At 31.3% G+C, this 12284-nt stretch overlaps 1 protein-coding gene across 2 annotated transcripts in view; it reads right to left on the bottom strand.

Moving 5' to 3' along the window:
• The window catches only part of LOC108909535 (aquaporin AQPAn.G), a 76521-nt gene extending 64752 nt beyond the window's left edge, over positions 1-11769 (bottom strand). Inside the window, exon 1 of one of the 2 annotated variants that reach the window (XM_018713910.2) lies at positions 11630-11769. The gene's annotated coding sequence lies outside the window, so the exon portion shown is untranslated. The remainder of the gene's footprint in view (positions 1-11629) is intronic. The other variant, XM_018713909.2, reaches the window with a different exon arrangement.
• Positions 11770-12284: the final 515 nt, after the last annotated feature.

Here is a 12284-nt window from a genome sequence, read left to right on the forward strand (position 1 = left end):
CGTATAATAATAAATTAATTATGGTAATCAGTTGTGCATCGCTCATCTTATCAGCAAATATTAGTTTACCGTAAACAACCGGATTAGAAATCAATATCAAACAAGATTTGATAAGCCAAAATATATATATAAAGGGCTATGCCAAGTTTCGATCCTGAAAACTGCATACTGCTTTCTCGCGTTCTAAACGCAAGTAGCACGTTTCCAAGTTTTTCTTAACCTGAAGTTTATTTTAATCATGGAATCCGTTCTTAGTCATTAGATTATTATAGAAACCGTGTACGAAACAAAAAATAATATTGTTATTTGTCAAACAACTAACATGAATACTGTTTTTCTTCATGTATATTTCATGAGGCAATGAAAAATGTTTAAAAATACTTATACATATGCTTTACATATTATTAATTACAAAGCGGAAATGACATACGGTCGATATGATTACATCATGTCCATTTAAAAATAACTTATTTTAATTTAAAACTACAATAAGAACAAACTTTTATGAATAAGAGTTATCCTTGTAGCTTTTTGCAGCTTTCCTAAAAAGAAAATATCTATATCTAATTTATATTTTTATAAATGATATTACTTTGGGTACATTAATATAAAAGAACATACAGCATTAGCACAAGTGTGTAAATTGTATGCACAATGATATTTTATGTAATTTTGCTAATATCTCAAAAGCTATGACAACTCATATTTATTTTTAAAGTTATATAAATTAAACTAAAGGACATTAGCGGAATTGTGAAATCATTTCTGTTTGTGTTTTTGCCAAATATATTTTTCATCACTAATTTGAGACGATGATTTTCTACTGTTCCATGAAAATTAGAAACAGATTTTCAGCGCCAGTAACAAAATAATTTAGACAAGGCGAAAACCTCGCATTCGTGGGAGAAATTTTCCGGCTCGATTTTTTTGCATGTTCAGATTCGTGAGATGTTCCTTAACATGAATCAAGATGATGCCGGCCGGAAATCTGGTGCCCATTTGTTTAAACACTTTTTTAAAACAAATTGTAAAAATTGTTTTTTTTCACTCCGGTAAAATTTTAGTTTAGGTTTTTTGGCACATTATAAACAAAATAGTTACTATGCACTATGCCTCTAAAATTGATAGTTTTAAAGTTATAAATAATTTAAGTTGCTAAAAATGCGAAAATGACGATTTTGAACGGCCGATTTCCGGGTTAAAAATTGTTATTTTTGATGTTGCCAGGTATCTAAATTAAAGTTTAAACATCCCCCTATAAGATGCTGAAGAGTTTTTCGGACTTGCATTTTTCTAAAGCCTTGTTTTTTAATTGTTAATAAATTAGTATAATTTAACAAGTAATGAATGTTAACCCAAGGTTTTTCGACGTTAGCTGGACAGAACTTTCTGCCGTAAACTTTTTTCACCATATATCCCCAGGAGTTTTCGATAGGAGTGAGAACAGGAGACTTTGAGGGCCAAGGTAAAACATCGTTGTTGTTATCAATGAACGATTCAGACGCAACTTTTGTGTGAATTGCACAATTATCCTGCTGAAAAGTGAAATTCTGAGGATACAGCATGGTCACGGATGGCAGCATAACTTTTTCCATTATGCGCACATAGCTTAGTCCAGTGAGGCGCTCTTCTATTCTCCAACAAACCCCAGGACCTTGACAGCTTATCCAAGCCCAAACGTTAATGGATAATCTTCCGCTGCGCTGTGTGGGTTTCACATAAGGCTCTGAATACCTTATAATCTCTGGTGGGTAGACACCGACAGAACCATCGGAGCAAGACTGAAAACTTTTTTCGTTCGAAAATATAATATTCCCCCAGAAGTTGTTTGGGCTTCCTACAAATTGTCTTGCAAATTCTAGCCTCTGTTCTTTATACTGGGGAGTCAAAGCAACTGTATTTGCGGCCACATAATTCTTCAGCTTCGAATCTTTCACCCGCTTCCTTGCAGTTCGCACTGATCCAGGAAAATTCGTTATAAGGGAAGCCGTTACTGCCATGTCAAAAGGATTTATTCTTAGGTGGTGCTTACTTTTCGACGTCCACCTCCGTGAACATAACGTACGTGACCCTCCGCAATCCATTTTTCTTTGAGTTTAAATATGCTGTTCTTGCATACATGCAGATCATCCGCAATGACCAATCATTCTGAAGTAAAGTTATAGCACTCACTTTCTCTGGTTCCGTTAAACGCGGCATCTTGAATTACCAAGCAAATTACTAATGACACTGACATATAAAAATTTGTCATAATAAGAAAAGTAGACCATATCACATTAGAAAAATAATTCGTCCACTTTCAAAGGGCCGGCAGATATCGGAATTTACTGGATTTTTATCTTTAATTACATAAATCATTAACCTACATTTCATCATTCTATATTAAAGATACTTTAGAAAAGTTTTTTTAAATTTCAATGTATTCCGAAATCTATCGATTTAAAATCACGCAAAGAAAAGTACACCTTCAAGTGTACCGATGTAATTGACATCCTGTATGGTAAGGTAAAAGTGTACACGCAATTTGTTTCCATTACCAAGTATATATTCACGCCAAATGAGTGAATTCTAATTACTTCATTTGTAATTTGCTGATTGCAAACTGCAGAACACTGTCAGGTATGTAATTAAATAATATCAGTTAATGTGGTGGAATTATCACGACATTCTTGGAACATCATAATTACTAACAAGAAGTTAAGACGTAAATGATATATTTAATAAGGATAATTGTTTCGGTATAAGTGTAATTAGTGTGACTAAAGAAAATACACACTAGATACTATCGTACCTTGTTTTGCACTGATAAAAATTCAGGAAATGTACTATATTTTCTATATATTTGCAACGGTGTTTATACTTAAAAACTGTAAATGAATTGAACAATAAATAATACATTGTGTATAATAACTAGAGATCGGAAATGTTAGGGCGGTTGCAATACGGTACATCAGGGTTGGCTGTACGCCGGATTCTCTTATGTAATTCTATTCAAACAAAAAGTGATACAACCGTTGCTTTCTTATAACTGGGCTTAATGCAGCGCGAAGTTTAACAGGACCGTAGTCAGATTACGAATGAAAATATTAATATGTTTACAGAAAATATGTCGCAACATGGTACTATTACCAAAGAGGAAGGGTAAGTAGAGGATAAAATAATATGTACCTAAATAAATTTAAATGACACCACTTACTCAATAAACCTTAGTGTTGAGACAAGGCCTCTGTGACATATTGGAAGGAGTTAAAACATATTACTACGTGCTTTTCTATGTTTTCTTTAGTGAAACGGCGACGTTTATCATTTAATATTAACTTGTGTTGAGAAAATGAGATTATTATTATTATTATTATTATTATTATTATTATTATTATTATACTACTACTTTTTATATTATAAAAATATACAGGGTGTTTGTAAATAAGTGCGAAATATTTTAGGGGGTGGTTGCAAAAGTTATTTTGTCAAAAAAGTTCATATAAATGTAGGTCGAAATATGCTTCGTTTCCGAGATACCTACAAAGTGTTTAAAATTTAATTTTTTATTTATTTTTATTATTTATTTCAGTTTTAAAGATATTGACTCAAAATTTGATGGTTGTATTTTATTTAGAAATATTGACAGCAACCTACTAGGATCGATAGAAATTAAAAATACACAACTTGCAATAAAATATGTTTTTTCCTCAAAAACGGTGCATCCTACGAAAAAAAATGAAGAGACCAATTTCCTTCAGAATTGATGGCGGATTTCTAAAAATATATCAAAACGGGAAAAACTCAGTGGCGTACCATTTTTTTAAAGATTGTAGCATTTATGCACGAACGCCACTGGTGCAAGTAGAAATATTCGGATCACCCCAAAAAATACACATTTATCCCTCCAAAGCGGTTTTCAAATTTCGAGTCAATATCTTCAAAATTATTTGAAATAATTAATAAAAATAAATAAAAAATTAAAATTTAATCATGTTTCGACATACGTTTATATGTTTACTATTTTTTCACAAAATAACTTCGGCAACCACCCCCTAAAATATTTCGCACTTATTTACAAATACTCTGTATATAGGTAAGTATTTGCATAATAGTATGAAACAGAAAGGGGCAGTGTCTATTTTTCTATACCATAGGAACTTACCATAAGATATACAGGGTCGGAAAGTCCCCATGGTACATCGGCCGTTACTATTAGACGCCTTCATTATAGCCATCTTTCTCTATCGCACGGATTTCTATGACTTACTTTATCGCTCTCACGTAACGGCCGATGAACCATGGGGACTTTCCGACCCTGTATAGGTATAGTAAGTAATAATAAGTAGCAGCAAAAGATAATAAAATAATAATTTCTTACTCATAAGAAAACCGATTCCGCGGTCAATCGTCTCAGCGATCGGTAAATACCTATTTCAAAAACGAAAATGATCATTCAACATTTACCGAGGTTACAGGCGCATATCTAAAATAGTCGAAGTTTCTACTAATAATAGCGAATCATCAACTACTTCACATTTTAGTAATTCCATTACCCGCGTTATTATACAATAATACGTACATATTTGTCTCTGATCTGAAGTCTCGCATCGATCAATTTATTCGATACGAATTTAAAGCCTGCCCTGTCGGCCTGGCGTGCCGGTGAACAATCCAGGTTTTTTGTTGAAGGATGTGGCCATCCATTCATTGTCGTATGCACGTGTGTGAATGAGTTTGACGCTTTGCTTGGTCGAGTGTATGGCACGTGTTTTTATGGTAGTCAGTAGCTCAGTAAATACTGAGGTAAGCAGAGAATATACATTTTTTGATATTTAAAACGTTTGTATATTTAAATGCCAGGTATAGTGTTTTGTTATTTAAATAATAGGTATTTCGTTACTGACTTTATTAGTGTAAACCCCTCGGGTCAAGTTTTTCATTGCACTAGTATTTTAAGAAAGCAATATTTTCTATTATTCGTTTTTATTATTTAAAATTATTTTTATTATTATTTAAATTATTTTTATTATTTAAAAATTTATGTTTTACTCTGAATTAAGTGAATTTACTTTAATATTTAATTGATTTAATCCAGTATATATAAAGTTTTTGTGTGGGGTATTTTAAACTTTTTTGAATTGTGTATCTCAAGCTGTGAACTATATATACAGCGGGCCCATATATACGTCAAACTGATTTAAGAGAATAAATTTGAGTAAATATTGTTTATTTATGATAATGTGTGACGTACTGCTTACAAAAATAAATACATAAAGGTACGTAAACATCTTCTAATTATAACCTAACCGATATACAACTTTTTTTCATCTGACTGGGTGGTGTTTAATCCACTTAATTCATATGTACACAAATGCAAGTAGTTCAAATAAGTTAAATTAGGTTTATTAATTGATTTACAGTATTAGGCATTATCTTAATCATAAATATCAGATTTGAGAAGTGTGGTACGAACTATTTTTAAACCATATATTTAACATATTGATTTTGTCGAACACAAAATCAACTATTTCGTATTGTTGTAATTATAGTCACGGCGAAATCTTTAGAAGAAGCATTTTTTATGCAAAATCTGTTCGCCTGCTCGTTGGTCAGTCTGGTCACGGCTTTAGTTAGTTAAAGGAAACAGCGATGATAGATCGAAATGCGCATCTGAACTCATTTTTAAATAGGCCGGTATTAGACTATAAAAGATATTTGACAAAGATCTTCTATAAAAGATATTTTATAAAAGATTTGACAGTGTAATATCACTCCTTTTATAAAATATTTGTTTTATAAAAGATTTGACAGTGTAATATCACTCCTTTTATAAAATATTTGTTTTATAAAAGATATTTTATAGGAAGTAACAACAAGTGATTACCTTTGATAAAATATTTGGCAGTTTCAAAACAATATAGCAGAAGACAAGTTTGTTTGGTGCGTTTCGGTTACCAAATTGTTAAGCGTCACAATTTCCTTAAAAATATACAAAGTTCTTTGACAGTGTAATACTACTCTACTGCTCAGAAACTTTTGTTAAAGAAATATTATCAAAAAAATATTTTATAAAAGATCTATGTCAAATATCTTTTATAGTCTAATACCGGCCATAGAAACAAAGAAATTATGACAAACTTATGTTGGGCGGTTAGCTAGACACGTTAATTGTCAGTAATCATATCAACAACCGCGGCACAAATAGTGATAATGCTGGCTTATTCTATGCGTGTTTATCTACAGGCTCGTAATCAAATAGGTGAAACTAATAACAGAGGTCAACATTTTATCTAGGCTTGTGCACGGGAATTGAAGATGGTATCCTAGAGTTTTTGGGGTCGCTAATTACGATGCGCGGATCGGTTAGGCTCCATCACGTCAAGTTCAAGATCATTTGAAGGTCAAACGGTCAAAAACCTTCCAAAAATCTGAAAAAATTCAAGGACATGTTTTTGAGGTCGCTGAATCCGAATCCGGTGTTTATTTTTACTTCGCATGCATCCTCGAGGTCATTCAAGGTCATCTCAAGGCAGGTATTCTAGTTCTGTGGCACAATTGTGGAAGGTTTTTTTGACCATTTGACCTTCAAATGACCTTGATATGAGGTCGACTGACCTCAGATTCAGATTCAGGGTCCTCGAAAACATATGTATGAATTTGTTCAGATTTTTCGGATGGTACTTAGCATTTTTGTCTCAAAAACCTCTCAAATGACCTTGAGATGACTTCGAGGATGCATAAAAAGTAAAAATAAACACCGGATTCGGATTCAGCGACCTCAAAAACATGTCCATGAATTTTTTCAGATTTTTTGAAGGTTTTCTGACCGTTTGACCTTCAAATGACCTTGAACTTGACGTGATGGAGCCTAACCGACCCGCTCATCGTAATCAGCGACCCCAAATACCCTGGGATCCCATCTTCAATTCCTGTGCACAAGCCTAGATAAAAAGTTGACCTGTGTAATGTATGTTTGAAGGTAAAGAAAATAATGCGAGTTACGTTTAATCTGAGTACCCTGTATAACCAAAATGAAAAGAATTCTTTTTATTTCCATTGTTATTACGTCTGAAATTTTTGTACCTAATAGCGATTTCTGATATAAATATAAAAAGATGATTTGCGACGGATATCATCTTAATGAGAATTTCGACTTAATCTAATGTCATAAATAAAATATTTCAAAATCAGTGTCGATTCCACATGACAGCCTTGAGAAGTGTTTGATTTTGATTAGCACAATTTTTTATTCGAAAAGTAACTATTTGGTATATAATTTGCGAATTAATTTATCACGGCGATTTTATAATAGCAGGTAACGTATACAAGATGTTTTACAATTCGTGAAAAATACTACAAGGGAATTAATGCGCGATAGAAATATGTCATGTTTTAAATTCATTTATTGCAAGTAAAATTATTTCCAATAAATGTTAGTTACATGGCAAAAATTTCTTGGTGACAACAAAGTTTGGCAATGAAATTTGTTATATAAGTTTATTTTATGTCTGTTATAATTTACAAGCGCTAATAAATATATCTCGTACCACTATGACATTTAGGTATTGTGAAACATGGAAATATGATATATAAGAACTACATTCAAGTTTTGTGGTTAAAAATTAAATAAACATTTGTTAACAAATTGTTGTAATCTCAAATTTTCATTACAGTTTCTAAATTTAAAGTCTTTTTCAGGCCGAGTATGTATCCCATTTACGCTAAAACGTTATGTAAGTAAATAACATGCCGTAAACGGCCGCTATTTTATGTTGTACGTAGGTACCTGCTATTTGCGCTCTACGTTGTATTTGTTTCATGTTTCATAACCTAAAAGAACTCTTTTAGTTGTATGTGTTTTTGTCTATTGAGTCGGATATTTATAATAATTCTGCATTATTATTATTAAATAATATGTTGGTGAAATACATTCCCAAAGTTCGCCCCTAAAAACAGTTTTTTCTAAATCTCTGGGATTCTAATCAATATTTTGGAATAAAACAACATGCAAAATTACTTCTTATAAAAAAACAGATGTTTCATTAGTGATTTCGTGTTTGGGGGTGGCTACCCTTTTTTTTATTTCAAAAAAACTATATTTTTCAAACATTTTTTATATATAAAAAATTCATACTTGTTAAAAAAAATTAAAAATATAACTTATGTAAACAAATTGGCAAAATTAAGTTCTCGAACAACCCCCCTAGTGAGCGAAAAATGTCTACACGATTAGAATTAACATTACAAAATAAAAAGTTTTTACTTTTCTCTAATCATACGAATGATTTGTTCTATTAGCCACAAACGGATTTAAACGGATGCAAACTACCCCTCATGTTCACCCCCCAAAAACAGTATTTCTGTGACATCTCCGGTTCTAATCAATATTTTGGAATGAAACGAAATGGAAATTACTTCTTATAAAAAAAAACAGATATTTCTCAAATAATTTTTTTATTGGTCTAAAACGGATTTAAACTGATGCAAACTACCCCTGATGTTCATCCCTCAAAAACGGGTTCGGTAATTTCCATTTTGTTTCATTCCAAAATATTTATTAGAACCCGAGATATTACGGATTTATACTGTTTTTGGGGGTGAACATCAGGGGTAGTTTGCATCTGTTTAAATCCGTTTTAGATCAAGAGAAAAAATTATTCGTATGATTAGAGAAAAAGTTAAGACATTTTTCGCACACTAGGGGATTACTAGGGGGTTGTTCGCCCCCTAAAATGAGAAATTATTTTTGTCAATTTGTTTACATAAATCATATTTTTAATATTTTGAATCAATATAAATTTTTTATATATAAAAAATGTTTGAAAATATACTTAGTTTTCCTGAAATAAAACCCCTAAACACGGAATCACTTGTGAAACATTTTATTGTTTTAAAAGAAGTAATTTTCATTTTATTTCAGTTCACAATATTGAGATGTAACAGAAATACTGTTTTTGGGGGTGAACATGAGGGGTAATTTGCATTCGTTTAAATCTGTTTGCGGCTAATAGAACAAATTATTCGTATGATTAGAGAAAAAGTAAAAACTTTTTATTTTGCAATGTTAATTCTAATCGTACAGACATTTTTAGCACACTAGAGGGTTGTTCACCCCCCCAAAAAGAGAACTTAATTTTGTCAATTTGTTTAGGTAAATCATATTTTTTATTTTTTTTTATCAAATATGAATTTTTTTATATATAAAAAATGTTTGAAAAATATAGTTTATCTGAAATAAAAAATAAGGGTAACAACCTCCAAACACGGAATCTAATGTGAAACATTTGTTTTTTTTATAAGAAGCAATTTCCATTTTTTTTCATTCCAAAATATTGATTAGAACCCCAGATATTTAGAAAAAACTGTTTTGGGGGCGAACTTTAAGGATGTATTTCACCCCCTAAATATGTTTTTCCGCAGATAAAAAAAAATATGTCATTTAATTTTTTATGTTCTACAACCGAGTCTACAACATATATAAAAATATTGTAAATCGGTTCGGGTTGGGGTAGTTTCCTTGTTAGATCCTTCTTCGTTTGATTTAATCTAACAATAATTTTAGGGTAAATACTTACCCAAATTACTTAAATTTTACAACTTACCTTCGATGTGCGTTTATAAAACCGGCAAGTAAATGTAAATTTATCAAGCCGTTTATTTTCATTAGACAAATAACACGTACGTTAAACTATAGCGACACCAAATTCCTTGCCTTTAAGAAACTCTGTTATAATTTAAGATAACGTGTTACAAACTATTTTATGTCGTACTTACCCGTTATTTACGAGTTTGCATTTGTTTCATGTTTCATAACCTAAAAGACATCTGTCAGTTGTATGTGTTTTTGTCTATAAGTCTCTTGTTTATAATAACTTTGCATAATTATTATTAAAAATGCCGACACAAAAGCGTCTTCAATAAACAACAAAATTGCAATATGAGTATTTGCTAAAAATGGTCTTAATTCCTCAATAACATGCACGTTATATCATAACAGTTAACGTTAACCTTAACGTTTAACCCTGAAATAACGTAACTGTTATTATGATAAAATGGGATACATACTCGGCCTGATTATCCACAAAACCTAAAGTAATATAATTAAATCTCAAGTTACGATTTTAAAATTCTCTTGTTTATCGCATATCCCGAAATAAAATGCTTTTTAAATACGCGCAACTAATTAAATTTAAATTTGAAACAATCAACTTTAGTGATTTAATACCAGGTAATCCATTAGGACAACACATATGTCCTATTTATACGATTTATGAAAATAAACTAAAATTCATTCGAGTAGGCGGTTTTGAATGAAAACACATCTTACTCTCAAAACAATAAATAAGGCTGTCCAAATCAATGTCAGATCGAAAATTGTGATAACACCTATTATTGTTGTATTCATTAATGGAGATCTGATCAAAATGTAGGAGTTTAAAATGGGAATATGTAGCAGTTTTTTTAGTAGACCTTTTTAAAAACAGAATAATCAATGGGGACTTTTACTAATACCAATATATTATTTATTAAATTTGAATAGGTTCTACATTTGTAAAAAACAATTCAGTTGAAATACCAAATAAGTATATTATTTATATATTTATTTCAGTTCATGTTCTTTGGCTGCTTAGGACATGAAACAGGTACTAAAATGTATAAAATGGAATTAACACTAAGGTTAACTCTATTTTATAATTTTTACGTACATATTTTACTTTTATTTGACAACCTATCATTAACCATCGTTGTCCCAAGGTAGGTTTTTATTCTTTTTAAGCTCGAAAAAGATCTTTCACAGCATGCGGTAGAAACTGGCAATGTAAGAACAATTTAGGTTAATAGATTTTTGAAAGCTGGATAAAAATTATGTAAAAGTTTACATAGGTCTAACATTGATTTGATATTTTTATTTTCGTCTGTGGCTAACATCTTTAGTTACTTTTGTAATTTAGGGGTGGCCGATAAATTTTTAGGGGTGGCCTGGGCCACCCCTGCCCCCCCCCCTAGCGTCGCCACTGATAACCTCCTCGTAATTAAACAAATATTTTATTATTTCGATTAAAAAGATTTAATTGTCATAAAAAATTGATTACATATTTGTGAATTTCAGAAAATTGACATCGAATGTTCCTTCACAAAAATGATTACTAAAGTACTTATCTAATTCATAATTCCGTAAAAAAAATCTGCAGTCTCTAAAATTTAGTAATTATTTTATTAAGGCTGAAGAGAAGACATAATTTCTTTGAGGACAAGAAAAAGTTGCGTAAATTTACTCGCGTAAGTGATTTAATGAAAATGGCACATTGTTCCAGTTGTGATGAGCACAAATAGAAAATAACCCGTGATTAACCTGGTTTTATAAACTACTGTCGTTATTGTTGCGTATCGTATACTTTAACTCCTTAAAACTTTTTGATTTGAACAACAACATAAAACAAACAATTTATGCTACAATCAACGTCTTACTCTCTAGATAATTTTATATCAACAAACTAAACACGATTTGAATTTTTAATTCATGTCATTATAAAACGTAATTCTATATTATAATTTTTTTCACGAAACGTTCATAAATTGAAATTTAAAACGCATTAAGGAAAATTAACAATGGTGACTTTTAATTCGACTTTGAAAATCGACTTACCGCGCTTCTTGTAGACTTCTGCACAAGTATTAACCTTGCTAAGGATTCGGTGTGACACTAGAGCTTTTCACTGCCTGAGAACTGGAGTTACTCTGGGCGTCGTGCACACCTGCTGAATCGCCGAGTGGAATCTAGTGAGCGAGTTAAGGGGGGGTTTTGGTTTTTGAACCATTTAAGTCGTCGGGTGGTGATTTATCTCGAAATTTGTAATAAAAAAATTATGGGCCAATATAAATTCTTGGGAATTTTTCTGGATTTATCGGTCGATAATAGTAGGGTTTTATTTTAATTCCTGACATAAGTACGTGCTGGTTTGGTCTTCTACAGGAGGCGTTTCTAGAATTCATTCATCATCGAGTTACGGACGCGTAAAGTTTCCTAACTATTAAATCGAGATTGTTCAACACAGTCGCTTTTTTTATGCAGTCGAAGGAATTATAGAATGCCTTGGAGCCTATACCTTTTAGGTCAATATACTTTAAGTGTACGCTGGGGCGTAACGAATTAGTATTTTGATTTCTAAAATTGTTTATACCCAGAAGAGGAAAAATGATTATCAGTAGCAGCATTTAACTGTTGATTATTATGATAAACAAAAAATACTTGCTTCTTAATGTTTTGTAATACGCAACTTTTTGATTGGTAACAGATCTAT

This window comes from Anoplophora glabripennis, unplaced genomic scaffold (genome assembly GCF_000390285.2).
Source record: "Anoplophora glabripennis isolate ALB-LARVAE unplaced genomic scaffold, Agla_2.0 scaffold251, whole genome shotgun sequence".
Lineage (NCBI taxonomy): Eukaryota > Metazoa > Arthropoda > Insecta > Coleoptera > Cerambycidae > Anoplophora > Anoplophora glabripennis.